This window comes from Urocitellus parryii, chromosome 15 (genome assembly GCF_045843805.1).
Source record: "Urocitellus parryii isolate mUroPar1 chromosome 15, mUroPar1.hap1, whole genome shotgun sequence".
Classification (NCBI taxonomy): domain Eukaryota; kingdom Metazoa; phylum Chordata; class Mammalia; order Rodentia; family Sciuridae; genus Urocitellus; species Urocitellus parryii.
In genome coordinates this window covers 20719419-20733768 of record NC_135545.1, presented here as the reverse complement: position 1 = coordinate 20733768, position 14350 = coordinate 20719419, and positions in this window count along the sequence as shown.

Sequence of the window (14350 nt, the reverse complement as noted above, 5' to 3'; positions counted from 1 at the left end):
AACCAAGTTCCACAGAAGAGCACAGAATCACAAAAGTTGAGTCTATTCCATCATTTTAAAATTAAAATGTTGGTGGAGCTTTGGTAGAAGAATAAAATATGCACTTAAATGGAAACACAAGGGTTCCTAGGGTCAGGCCCTTGCTTTGGCACCCAGAGCATTTGGTAGAGATGGATGTTCACCTGGAACCCAGCTCTCTATGTGCGGGGCACCTAGAACACACAGGAAAGATCTTCTCAGCAGTAGTCACCCATGGTGGCTGATGTTTAAGGGGCTAGTGGGTGCCAGACCCTCAGTTAAGCACTCTCAGACATATTATCTCCATTCCAAAGAGAAAGACATGGAGGTGATTTGGTGACTTTACAGTACTGATGAGAACTGGTTACCCATCTTTTGCTCCAGCCAGTAGGATTCTGCTGGAAGAGTTAGAAGGGAGACAGAAATATTCTTGTCTCTTCTCTGATCCTTCTAGAGGAGAAGACTTGGTCAGAATGTTCCTGACAATGAGACACCCAGCCCACTGCGCTTTAGTGAAATCCTGCTAGACACTGAGGGACTATTTCTACCAGGCAGGGACCTTATTTACTGTACGTTATCCAGTAACCCTCTAGAAGGGTTGGAGGCCCTCAGATACATACTTGTTGATTAAGAGTTCATGGATACTCTCACTCGTTCATAAGACATTCATTTGCCTGTGTATTTGTGCGCTTATGCATTAGTTCATGCACTTATTAGACTTTTATTCCTTCTCTTGTCACCCTGTCTCCATCTATCTATTCAAAGTGTCTTGGCGCACTCATCCACTCATTCATACATTTGATCATGTGTGTTGGTTCATTTGTTGAACAAATAAAAAACTTTGATATGAAATAAAGCCCTTGGAGGAATGCGTAATCATGGAGAAACACGTAATCATTAAACCTAGGGTAGACACTAGGCATTTCTCATCATTAGGACAGAGGCACATGGAGTTGGACAAATAGTGTCAGGGACCCTGAAAGAGACTTTCTGGTTTATGAGAGGTGACCATGGAATCTTAGTGTCACTTATATGCCATGGTGTTTGAGCCCTCCTTCCTGTTTTTCTCCATGACCTGAGAATTCAGGCTCAAGGTTGCCCCAGCAAGTCATTGCTCCATCCACCTCGGCCCCCCAACCCGCCCCTCTATAGCCAGCCTTGTTTTTGCCTATTACTCTACTTGATTTAAACTTGAGAGCTAAAGCTGGAGTAACCAACAGCAACCATGAGTGGGAATCTTATTTACTGTATCTTTTCCTGGATCTCACATCAACCCACTAGGAGTGTAGAGGCACTACACTCAAATATATATATATATATATATATATATATATATATATATATATATCTGAATCCCCCTTGTGGAAGCAGTAGATGGTTGAGTCCAGGTAGTGACAGGAGGACCATGTACATGGTCTCATGAGGCGCCTGCATGGAGTGGGGCAGGAGAATAGGAAAGCACTGAAGGCCAAGCAGAATTCGGGATCCTTCTCTTCTTCCACCAAAGCATTTCCATCCATCATATTTTTTTTTGAACTTCACATTGTCCCTGGGGGGTAGACAGAAGGGATGCCACTGGGCCTCTTTCACCTGTTGAGATCCTGTATCTGCAAGCCCAGAAATCATAAAACACATTCCCAAGATGAAGTGGAATTTCTAGCGATAATAATAACATGGACTTAAAGTCAAGCTAAGAATGAGACGGTTCTACACCGGGACACAAAGACATTGCAGAAGGGCCTTCTATCTCCACCAAAGCAGTGAGGAGGAGAAGGCTCTTCTGCATCACGCTCTGAGTATCATGAAGAAAGCCTTCATATCAAGATGGCTTGCTCGTGGACTTCCTTTGAACTGCTGAGATGATATGTGACCTTGCACTCCACTTTCCTTGCTGTAGGTCACTCCCAGTGCTTATGTGTATCCTTCCTGCTGGACGGACTGTGTTTCAAAGATCGGGCTGCAAGGGTTCTTTGGATAAGTAGAGGGTCCACCTACAGCAGGCTAGCGTGGGCACCTGTTAGCTCCAGAAGACATTTTCCACCTTTACCCCAGTAGGAATGCTGTACCTCCCTGCAGGGTAGGCAGCCTGGGTGGACAGTGGGAAAATCTTCCCGTCCTTCTTAGACCGTAGCTCACTCTGGGGGTGCCTGCCTTTTCCCAGGGCCAGTGGCCTGTTTTACCTGTGTATCAGGACCCCACCCACACTGACTCTCAACTCCCAGCCAATGGGAAGAGTTCATACTGTAGGCTTGTTCCCTAGGCAACCCTAAGCATACACTCAAGGAAGAAATCACAGGAACTTGTTCCTCCTGGAGTCAGTCCACGCTCCGTCCACCTCGGCCCCCCAACCCAGCCCTCTACAGCCAACCTGTTTTTTTTTTTTTTTTTTTGCCTATTACTCTAGTTGATTTAAAATACAAAGCCATAAACACTCAGGGCAGCCAGCAGCATGGCCGGATGTAATATTAATTTCTTTTCTGGTTTATTTGTGAAGGAGTCAACCATATAAATCACTTTAAGCCGCTAAGACAGAAAGTGAAATCGCATCTTTGGATGGAGAAGTATAGCGCGTTGCCATTAAAAAAATCTAAGAAAGTGTGATCAATTTGAGGTTCTTAATGTGGTATAGTTTTGTTACCCTTGCTTTAGATCACCTGGTGCTCAGGAGGGTCCCACCCCCTCTGTTTGAGTGCGAAGTATCGGGTACCTATCGGTGGCACATCATCAGAAAGTCTGGTCTCTGCTGGACAGGCTCCTTGTGATACCATGCTTCATGGCTTGTTTAATTAACAGCCATTTTTGACCTAGACTTGTTATAAAAGTATTGCTATTCTCTCCTGCTAAATTATGTCTAATGAACATATTTGCATGTTATCAGATATAGCAATATATCATTTCAAATTTCGGCGTTTAAGCCTGCATCACTCAAAACAGCTTTTGTGGATTAGTAAGCAGGTGAAATCAAAAATCTCATTTCATATCTGACATTAATAACTTTCAGGGGGAATGAGCATTGGCATTTATGTCTGGACCAGAATCGAGCCCAATGTCCTAGAAACACAAGGGCAGCAGACAAACCTACTCACCAGATAGGAAAATAAATCATGCATAATGCAGAATTTCTACCTTACATGTTAATTAATGTGTGCAATCAATTACTGATGTTACAATATGAGAAAGAAACTGGTGGGGAATGGGGTAATAAAAAATACCTATAGATTTATCTGCTTCTTTTTTCTATTTAAACAAATAGTCTTCAAGCCTGTGAATGCTGTGTTGAGACATGCTCTGAATAATAAGCATCATAAAATCTAATCAGATTTATAAGAGGAATTGATTGTTGTGGCAGGAGGAGAGGGTGGAAAATAAGCTGAAATTTAAGTGTTAATTTTTATGCTAATCCACAGTGGCTTCATATGAAGCAATTTTGTTCTGTGCCACAAATATAAAATTGTCCCTTGCAGAGAAATGTCAGCTTGCTAGACCTGAAAGCAGTAATTTATTAGGTATGTTTCTATTAGTATGTGTCACAGTTGTTAGCAGGCTATACACACAATGGTGCTTCATACTTATCCTCCAAGTCTCAGAATGTTTCAGCTCAGTGGCTGGAACGTGGGGCATTAATACATTATCATATGCGGGGTGGTCTGTGCCCTGTGGACAAAAGGCTATTTAATACAATTTAATGTCATTCTGAGAAGAAGTGGAAAAATAAAGACGGGGAATAAAATGGCATCTGTGTGTTTCACAGTGCACTCATGCACAAACCCTCAGTTTAAGAGGTATGACATTTCTGCCAAGAAAAAGAATAAAACTGGGGCATTTTTTTTATAACCTGTTCCCCACTGCAGTATTTTCCAAATGCTATTAAGTGATCGATTTACACGGCCACATGATGATGTCATCCATAAGAAGGGGAATGCAGATGACAGCAAAATACTAGTGACAGTGACCTTGTTTCAGAATCCTTGGAACCCTGTCAGCTTTGCTTCCAGTATATGGTTTCAAAGAATGTACTTTTTTTGGACAATATCTAGTTACTGGGTAGTGAATTAATAGAGTTAAGAGTTCTGATGCAATTCACATATAGGTCAATTACATGCGCCAACATCTGCTCTGTCACTATCATTTGCATATAGCATTCATATGTTAATGATGCCTCTTTTTACTCAAGTAATATATTTAAAAAACAAGATTTGCATATCAGTTTGGATCAGTATATTACAAGCAATTTATCATTTTCTCCTTCTTGTTATGATTTTTAAGAACAATATCTTGAGTGATGGCTGCTATATTTGAGCACGGCTCTGATTTATACAAGGGACCCCTCGGTGGGGAAGCTTCCATTCTAAAGCTGCTTAAGGCCTTATAAATCAATAATGACACAGATGGACTGGTGATAATCTATTTAGAATGCCTGATAGCAAATATTGTTGCACAGATGATTAGAGTGGTAACTGTTTTAGCAGAGAGCCTTTTCCTCTCTCTCTCTCTCTCTCTGTAAATGGGAAGTTTGAACAAAAAAGTGCTTGCACATGGACTTCGTGTCAGGCAATCTTCTTGCTGGGTCTGGATTGCAAAGGGGGAAAACATGGGGAGAAGAACAAAGAGACTTCCCGCTCCTGCCAATATAATCATATCAATCCCTGTTTCTTTAACAAAACAGGACCTCTTAATGGAATTGTGTCTTCAGGTGTAAATAGCATTAAAAGCTGCTTCTCCTCTCCTCTTTGCCCTGATACAGCGCAAGGAGTGAGAAAATAAAGTGGAGGTTGTCAGAAGTGGCAGCTGCTTGGAATCCTGATAAATATAAGCTTTTATTGATCTGATGAAAATGAAAGATCCCAGTGCTAGGCAGTATTTAGCTTCTTGTCTACAGCACGTCACCGGTGGCCTTGCATGGGGATAGATTTCCATTCTCCTACACCGGATTTGATTTCATCTTTAACCTTTTCAGTTGAATTTCCTTGACCTCTGCGTATTGCTATGATTTGGTGAATTTGTTACATTTCACTTTACATCGTTTCTTTTTTTTTTTTTTTCCTGTTTTCTTTTGTGATAGGGAGCTGGGACGCCCCTCTGGCAATCTGTCAGCGCCTGGATCAACTGCACCCTTCCTGGGGTATTTTGTCACCAGACTGACGGTTCTTAAGACAAGTATGCAGTTAAGCTGCTAAGGTAAGCCCTGTGGTTCCAGAACTCATCACTCTGGTCACACCTCGTGTCCTTCCACTTTGTCCTGTTGACCTAACACAAATCCAGACCAAACAGCCCCTCTCTCCCCCTGGCCCAGGGCTTCCTCTGGGCTTCTGCCTGCCTCAGGTGGGATGGCTCTGTACCTGCCCAGGAAGCTCTGGGAGATGGTGACTGGCAGGACCTTTCCCAATGGGGACAGGCCTTCCTTTGTGGTTTGGGTGTGTTTGGGGACTGGTGGGGCAGGGGCTAGAGGAACAAAAGGATCATGGAAAAAAAAAAAAACACGTTATTTTCCCCTTCTGTGGTTTAATTCTTCTCTGAAGTTTTCTTCTGGGATAAAGACGAGGCTTCGGTTCAAAATCCTGAAGGTGCTGCTAACATATTCTGGTTCCAAGAAAGTGCTGCTGTTATTTTGAGTAGTTTTGATACAACCAAATCAAAGTGAAGATTTGAAATAGCTTTTCTGAAAGCCCAAGCTGAAGTCATAAATTATTCTGCACCATGATTCTTTCTGATAGTAAAAACCATACCTCTTTGCCTGACATTGCTGAAATGTGGAAAAGTGAAAGTTAAAAATAAAATGAAACATTTAAATCTCGGCTGTTGAGAACCTCAGATAGACATCAAGGCCAGTCGATAAAGGCTCCTATCAATTAGACTTCCACCGTTATCGTCCGATATTGGTTTATTAGCCATTGCACAGGTGCAGGGTTCCAGTATTAAGAAGGTGAAGACCCAGGGTGGAAAAAAAAAAGTGAGGAGATGCTAATAAAATGGAAAGCAAGGATTGGGGGGCTCCGGGGGTCCCCTAGAGGCCAGGGCGGCACCATAGCTTCGAGCGATCTTGCAGAAGAATATCTGCGGCAAAAGGTTGGAAGTTTTCCCTGTTTTACCCCCTTTATTTGAGTTAGAAAGTGTTGATTTCACACTGCGGTGAGTGTTTTCCTGCAGCTTCTTGGTGGGTGTATTCCGCGTTAAGGAAAAGGAGCAGTGAACGCCAACAGTTCTAGCTGCTGTCGGGGGGACGGGCGGGCCTCCCCTGGCACCAGCGACTTCACAGAGCACTGGGTCTCCTCTGGCGATGGGGACAACCCACAGGCTTCCGGGAGCTGGGCTTCCACACTGAGCCGTTTGGCTGGGTCCCTCCTCAGCATATCGCAGGCAGGAACAATTTTGGGTTCCATAGCTGTTTGGTTGGGAAAACAAGCCTGCAGTTGCCAGTAAGGTTTAGAATCTGCCTGCCAGATAAGGGAATGTCTGCGAAGACTATTTTCCCTCTTGGGAGGCAAAACACAGATGGGGGAGTTAGGAGTCTTACAATATTTAGCTGCTACATTGATGGTAGGGATTCTGCCGCGTGGATGCTCCCGGTTTCTGAAGGCCCAGTTTAGCATCACTGCTGAGGGCCTCGGGTAGGAGAGTGGGTGAGACCGGCTGTTGGGGAGGGCTGGGGCGAGAGCGCGGATGCACCAGCTTGTTCTGGAATGTTCCACACCCTGTGCCTCTCTAGGTGGAGGAGGAGGCACTGCAAGGATGCTGGCCACTTCTTCTTGACCCCCTTTGGTATGACCAGGACATGGGGGGGGAGTGCCTTGTGCTCCTCCCACGGGCGAGACAGAGCTGTCCTTTGCATGGGCTAAACAGACTGTGGAAGAGTGACTCTGACGTCACCCAGTTGTAAGGAGTTGTAAGGAGTCGCTCACCTGGGCCTCGTGGAAGATAAAGATCAATTACAGCCGTCCCCTATTATCTGCAGGGGACATGTTCCAAGACCCAAAGTGGAAACCCGAAACTGGCTAGTACCAGACCCTGTAGATGCTGTGTTTTTCCCTAGTCATAAAGTTTAATCTGTGAGATGCAGGAAGGGATGAACCATCGAAACTCATAAGACAGAACCAGTACGACTATATCCTGCCATCCAAGTGGGGTGAATGTGGTCTCGCTCTAGAAAGAGTCAAGACAGATGTTAATATGTGGGGACTGTGGTTGACCTGGGGTAACTGGAACGGCACAGTGTGGCACTGTGGGTCCGGGGGTCCGCTGTAGGTGGTGTTCTGTGGGATTGGCCATGCGCAGGCAGGGGGATTTTCCCGGATGGTAAATGCAGAGCCTGGAGTAATTTTGGGATCCTGTGAACTGGAAGTAGGATTGAAAACTTGTATCCAAGAGCAAATTCTGTCCTCTGATGACCAAAAAGGGGACAGGTGTTAGAAATAGGCAGAGGATATTCAGGCACTTCCCTCCCAGACCGTCCCTGACTTTCTGGTCTCAGAACATAGGCTCCTCGGGCCCTAGAGCACTTCCCCCATGGCCTGGGACTCTGAGGAAGGGCAGGTGGGCAGTGGGTGGGAGGGGGAAGGGAGGGGGAGGGGAGTGGGTGGGAGGGGGAGGGAAGTGGGTGGGAGGGGGAGGGGAGCAGGCTAACTCAGCCCCCGACCCACTTCTGGCCTGCTTACCTGCTGGGGACCCTGGCTCCGGCTCCTTTCAGTTCTTAGTAAAGGACACTCAGCTTTTTGAAGTCTTATCTAAAACGCTATACAAAGGCAGCTTTAGGAGAGCAGGAGCGCCACCCTTAAGCCGCCATTCCATAGAAGTGGAAGCCACCTGTTGATAACCGATCCTCCCACACTCCTTTGAAAGCAAATTACTGTCCTCCCACAACAGGTATTTCCAGAAAGTTCCCTGCACGGATTGGAGGCACAGCCTCTTCTTTCAGAAAGAACCCATGCTTGGGTCATGAGGCCTGGCTGTATCCAGAGGAAATGGTGCTTAGAGCTCATAAGAACTCCTCTGTCTGACAGGTGCATGTGGCCCTCTCGATGTGCTGGGCACCCACAGTGCTCCAGGGACCAGAGGCACATGGGCCTTGAAGGTCTGGTCCTCTGTGGGCTCTGCTGTCCCAAGGCAGCCCTGCTGTCCTCATGGAGATGCATGAGGCAGTAACTGCTCAGTTAAATGACACCGTAGTCGCACTACGGTGAGGCCCTGCATATGTGCCTGGGACTTTGAGTCTCATTTGATCTTCACCAGGAGATGTCAAAGCTCATGGAGGTAAGGATCCCCACAGACGCCTCTGTAGCCACAGAAGGAGGTAGAAATGGCAGGTTCCATCACTCACACTCTCCTTGTCCCAATCAGGGACAATCTTAACTCTAGAGGGAGGGCAGAGAGGGGCTCGTTCTGGTCTAAGCATCTCCCAGGATTTTCCCAGTGATTCTGCATGAAGCCCCGAGCAGGAAGATACCATTAATGGGTTCCATTTTCCTGACGTAGAGTCTGGGGCTGGAGAAGTGGCCCACCTCGGGTCACAGCGATGGTAGCTGGAAAGGCCACGTTCTGAGCATTGTTCTTCCTGATTCGGTAGCTAAGGAGCAGCACTGGGCATAGCATTGGATAAGTCCCTGCCCAAGGGGAGCTCGTGATAGGTGCGTTATGGGCGGGAATTAGTTACAGGGCGACAAATGAGGAAGGTGATACCAGAGAGTGATAAATACCAGGAGAAAAATGAAAGCAGGAGAATGGGCTGTTATCTGTACTTGAGGTGTGCACCCACCCCCTGGAAGGGATGTTGGAAGGGAAAGGTCTGAAGGGCATGAAGGAGCCAGTTGGGCAAAGGTCTGGGGAAGAGCACTCCTGGAAGAGGGAGTAGCATGTGCAAAGGCCCAGTGGTGACGAGGAACTGGGCATTTCTGAGGAGTAGAGCATAGGCCAGTGTGGTCAGATTACAGTAAGCTCTGGGAAAAAGTGGGCAGGTTGAAGTGCTTGGATCAGGCATGACCTCGTAGGCCAGGGTGAGGAGTTCCAGCTTTCTTTTGCAGAGCTGATGATCAAACCCGGAGCCTGGTGCATGCCAAACACTCACTCTAACACCGAACTACATCCTAGCTCCTCCTTTTCTGTTTATGTTGCTTTTAACCAAAGGGGGTGTCTTGAGAAAGACGCTGTAGATGCTGACTTAGGTGCCAGAATTCCAACGACTTAAAATGGCCCCTGGTGGTTTGTTTACTGTGCTCTTTATTTTTCGCCAAAGGGATCTCCTGTGACTGGTCCAGAGCTGGGAGTCGGGGGTGGACTGCAGGCCCCAAGGGTATGAGAAGGTGGCCAGCAACACTGGGGGCTCTTTTTGGTCTCAGAACCAGCGTGAGCTTCCTGTGCAGCCCAGGGAGGCCCAGGCCAGCTGTGGGTGCTTAAGCAGAGTCACAGGTGGAAGCCTTCTGGGCTCGATTTGATTAGGGAGCCTCAGTGGGGATTCATGGGGTGGGGGACAGTCAGTGGCCCTCAGGGCAGTAGAGGTATCAACCACTCCCTACGGAGAAAAAATAACTCATGATGGGCCACCTGAGAACAGGCAGGATGAACTTAAGAGCAAAGCGCCTTGGTGGTCACCATTCAGGGCTCTTTCTGTTGGGCAGTACAGACGATGCTGCCCGGAAGAACTTCCTTCTCAGGAATTTCAGGTCATGTGAAGGCCAGTGGAGCCCTAGGGCTAGCAGAGAGCTTTGCAGTCACCTTCCTTTTATCAATGAGACAGTTGAGACTCAGAGAAGGCAAGGTAGTTACCCAGTGTCACAACGCAAGAACCAGAACCTATATACATATTTGTATCTAGCCCTGTTCTCACCAGAACAGAACTGGCCACTCTACTCTTCAGGCAGGTCTAAAATAGGTTGGGGCCACTCTTAGCTGAAAGAAGGTACCAGCGTGTGTGTGTGTGTGTGTGTGTGTGTGTGTGTGTGTGTGTGGTGGGGATGGGGTAGGGGTGGTGTCTACTTTGTCTCAGGAGCTCCCGCAGCACCTGGTTGAGTTCCTGGCACCCTGGGAGAGGGGAACGATCAGGGGCTGATTGTTGGTAAACCACCGTCCTTGCATTTGAACTTGTCATCATCAGAATTTGTTGTACCTTGGTTTAAGCGAACCCAACGTATGACCCATCCACATTTCATTCCAATATTTTTAAGGTACAGGGATTGCAAAACCCAAGTCCTGCCTGGGTCTGATTTGTGCTAACACCCAGGATGCAGCTGGGCCAGATGTGTTTCCTAACACCTCTGCAGGGAATTGGGGGTGTCTCTCAGGTATTCCAGTAGTTCCAATTTAGGGACACAGAATGCTGAAAGTTTGGGACAAAGGTGATCCATGCTGAAGACACTCAGCCAAGGGAGGGTTTGGATTGTGCCCCAGAATAGATTCTTGGGGAGAAGCACCCAGCAGGCCACGGCCCGGACTGTGGCTGTGTGTCCCTGCAGGCCTCGGCTCTCTCTGGGGTTGTCAGGAACCCAAATTCAGGTCCCAGTGGTCATGTGGGAAGCTCAGTGTGTACAGAGCCCACTGAGGAGCGCTGGCCCATTTGACAGGGGCCGCTGCCAATGAGCTCCCATGGAGTGCAGCTGCGTGGGGCCTGGGCGGAGCTTGTCCAGGGGTTCAGTTTTTAAAGAAAAGTCAAGGGAAAACAAAATCTGGTTCTTCCTCCCCGCCACCTCCCCCAGTGCAGGAAACCATTGCAGTTTTCAAAAGTCCTTCTGTGAACACGAGGGTGTCTGTTGACGGGGTGAAGCTTCGGCCTGCCCACTCAGCACTGGGTGCACACATGGGGACCCTCAGTAAGGACTGGCCAGTGCCCAGCCTGGCTGTCCGCAGGAAGGCCCAGGTCTGCAAGCGCCAGACAGTGCATAGGGAGGGAAGGGTGTGCAGGTGGTTGGCCTCACACTTGTTTCTGCTGTGGGGAGCATGCAGGGACACTGTCTGCATAGGGCAGGCCCGGCCAGAGGAGCAGGGGCCGTGGGAAAGCACCCCTCTTCTGGGAAGGCCTGTGCAAATCTCTAGATTCCACCTTCCTCTGCCTCCCCGATACCTGAGTTATGGGGTGCCTGCCTGCTCGTGTCCCCCTCGGAGTGAGGTGCTGACTGCTGCTGGATCCCCATCCTCTGGGAGGAGTGCATGATGGGCCCACCCAACCCTGTAGCAAGGGGCTACCTGAGCAAAGCCCCTGTCACTTCTGAGTTTTTTCCGCTGGGCTCCTGGTGGTCAGGGTCCTGTGTTGACCCCAGGTTCAGGCGGAAGGACAAGATGCTTTCTCACCTGTGGGACCTGGTACAAGAGAAAAGGTGTCATGGCTGCTCAGCCCTCCATGGCCTTTCCCAGCCCTGAGCCTCTCTGTTCCTTCCTGCAAAGGGGCCCAGTGTCCTTGGCTGCCTTGGGACTAGAGGCCAGAGGGTCAGAGAGGCCAGGAGGAGACCCAGCATCCCCAGGGATGGGGGGAGAGGATGGGGCAGGCCCGCATCCATCGGCTGAGCATTTTCTTGGCCTACCAGGCAGGCCTCCTTCCACCAAGAGTGCTTTCCACGTGCTTGGGAAGGGGTGGGCTCGTCTCTGGGCCTCACTTCCTGTTGGCCCTCCGGCCGGGCTCCCCTCATTTCCGTGCACTCCCTGCATCCCGTCCACATGCAATATGGAGTTTCTGTGTGTGTAATATTATTTGTTTTTATTTCTGTAATCCCTTTATTGTTTGCACAACTGCTGTCAGACTGTTGCCTGAAAGTATCACAGGATAATTGCAGAACGCCTGCATAAGTAATTTCTTATGAAATCGGGCCTTGTCTGCATATAAAATTGTTTTTCGATGCCGCATCCATGGACTTCATTATACCAAGGCTGTTTACCGGGCGTGCACCTTCCCCACAGGCCACAGAGACGGGAGGGCCTGACACTTGGAAATAATGAAACACTATCATGATTCTTTTGGGGTCCTATGACATTTCTAGAAGGTGACAGTCCATCCGATGTGGTCAGAGAGCCTGGCCTCAGGAGGAGGAGGGGAGGCGGGTTCCCAAATGAGGACCGTGGGGTCTGGCTTGGCATGGGCCTGGGCTGGGGAAGGCCCCACTTGCTAATCCCAGCCTGCACCGGGCATTTCTTCCGACCACATTTCTGCGATATTAATGGTGTGTGGTAGTGAAAGAAATGTGTTTTATTCTCGAGCCTAACCCTGCTGTTATCAAAGTAACTTCCAGCTTATTAGCGACAAAGGACTTTTCTCCTCTCTGCTGCCCTGTTCGCCAGGGCTTCCTGAATTAAACTGCTGTTTCCTGTCCTTTATATGCATGACCACATCTGGGTAGCCTGCTCACAGCCCCGCTCTTAATAACAATCACCTTCTCTTTCAGTCTCTGTTGATTGTTTCTAATTCACTCTGACAGATAGTGCCTGACAACTAGCCGGCTTTTCCCTCCCTCCGTGACCTGAAGTTACTCACAGCACTTATATAGTCTGTCATTTTTAATATTTGATTTCATTTTAAGTTATGTGTTTTACTGAGAAGATGAAACCAAAAAAAAAAAAGAGGGGACTTGTAATGGAACATAAATTTAACCCTTCTTGCCACCCGGCACCAGCTCCAAGCCCTCTCCCCGCGTGGGTGGGCGACGGTTTCTCCTCCCGTGTCATCCTCAGGCTGCTCCTGAGGTGGCTGTGGGCTCTCTTTTATTTTTTTCCCCCCTCCCTTCTTCTTTTTTTTTTTTCTTTTTCTTTTCTTTCTTGACCTTCTTTCTTGCATTTCGGGGAAAACAAAAGCTTCATGTCATCTTCTTTTCCCTTTCATGGCGCTTGATGAGTTTATGGAGCTAAAGGTGGTGCTTGCTTTTTCGGCTCTGCCACCAGCTCAGAACTGGAAGACCTTAGGGGGTTCGCTGTGGAGTGAGGGCTTCGGAAGAGGGGCCTGGTGAGGCCACGAGGACCGGCCACAGTGAAGGTGTCCATCGCGCATCGTGTCCACTTCTTTTTGGAAATGCTTCTCTTGGTGCCCGGGGACTGGGCAGGGAAGCCCAGTTCTCCCTGGGTTTGGGGTGAGCCACTTGGAGTGGGTCTTCCAAAGAGCAGGCGATGGGGTTGAGGCTGGAGATAAATCTCCTTCTGCCACCTTCTCTAGGAACCTGCTTCTTCTCCACCACGAGCGTCCCAGGGCAGGATGGGTGTCCCGTATCACTTCAGGGTCCACTCCGCAGTGACTTTGCCTTTGTTTGCCGCAAGACAAAGGCTCCTGTGTCCCTCTTGGCCCTTCAGAGGTTGAGAGCTGGTGAGGCCATGCATTAGGTCAGCTTTGCAAATGGACACCACCGAATGAAAAGAAGCCCGTTAACCCGTGTGACGCCTCACGTCCGCTGCTGGCCCTTCAGTGGGTGTCTGTCTGGTCCACGTGGTGGGGCAGGGACAGTTGAAGAAGTGCGGGAAGAGGGACCTGGGTTGAATCTCAATTAAAAAGGTTTCAATTTCCGCCTTGCCCATGGTGGCCGCCTTGGCCTCCCTGGGATTGAACTTCCCCCTGAGTCTACCAGGCTTGGACTCCAAAGAAGCAAAAGGACTCAAGTTAAGCCTCCATCGCTGGCCCACAGTGTAGAAATTCCAGCTGCTTCCTTGCCCTCTGCTCTTGGGTCCAGGCCTGTGGAGCGAGGTCAGTGTGGGGCAGCCATGTCTGCCCTGACTCAGCTGCTCCCCTGGTCATTCCCTCACTGGGGTTTTCCTTGGCCATGCCCACCCCTTCTAGAACCTTGGTTCCACCTCTCACCCCGGGCACTGTGGGTAGACTGAGAAACTGGCTGCCAAGTAAAGACTTGTGATTACGGCCTTTCCTCCTTCTGAAAGTGATCTACACTGATGACTTCACACGCTGCTTGTGTGTTTTGAAACTGTTATCTTGGTTTTGACACATACTCATTAAAGAGGAGAATTATGCACAAAAATGTAAGGTAGGCTACCAACCCTTGCCTTTGGACTTTGTGGAATAAAGATCCGTGTTAACCTTGGTGAGTGAATTACCTGTTAGATATCAGATGAAATGACTTCTCTTCTTCCCTGACCCAAGGGTCTTCATGCATGTGCAAGGTAATGGACCAGCAGGGATAAAAGAGTGGGGAAAAAGTGTCTTGCTCATCTTCTATGACCCTCCGTATTTGTAACCTGCTGGGGACACCAGGCCAGAGCTCTCTCATGGGTCCCTGTGATATGGACTGCCACCAGTCATTGACAACGGTGCTGATTCTTACTGGCCAGAATGATCCTCACATATGTCCAGCTCAGTGAGATGTGAGGACCAAGGTCACGGTTCCCTTCTGCTTTTAGGAAGTCAATGAAGGATTTTAAA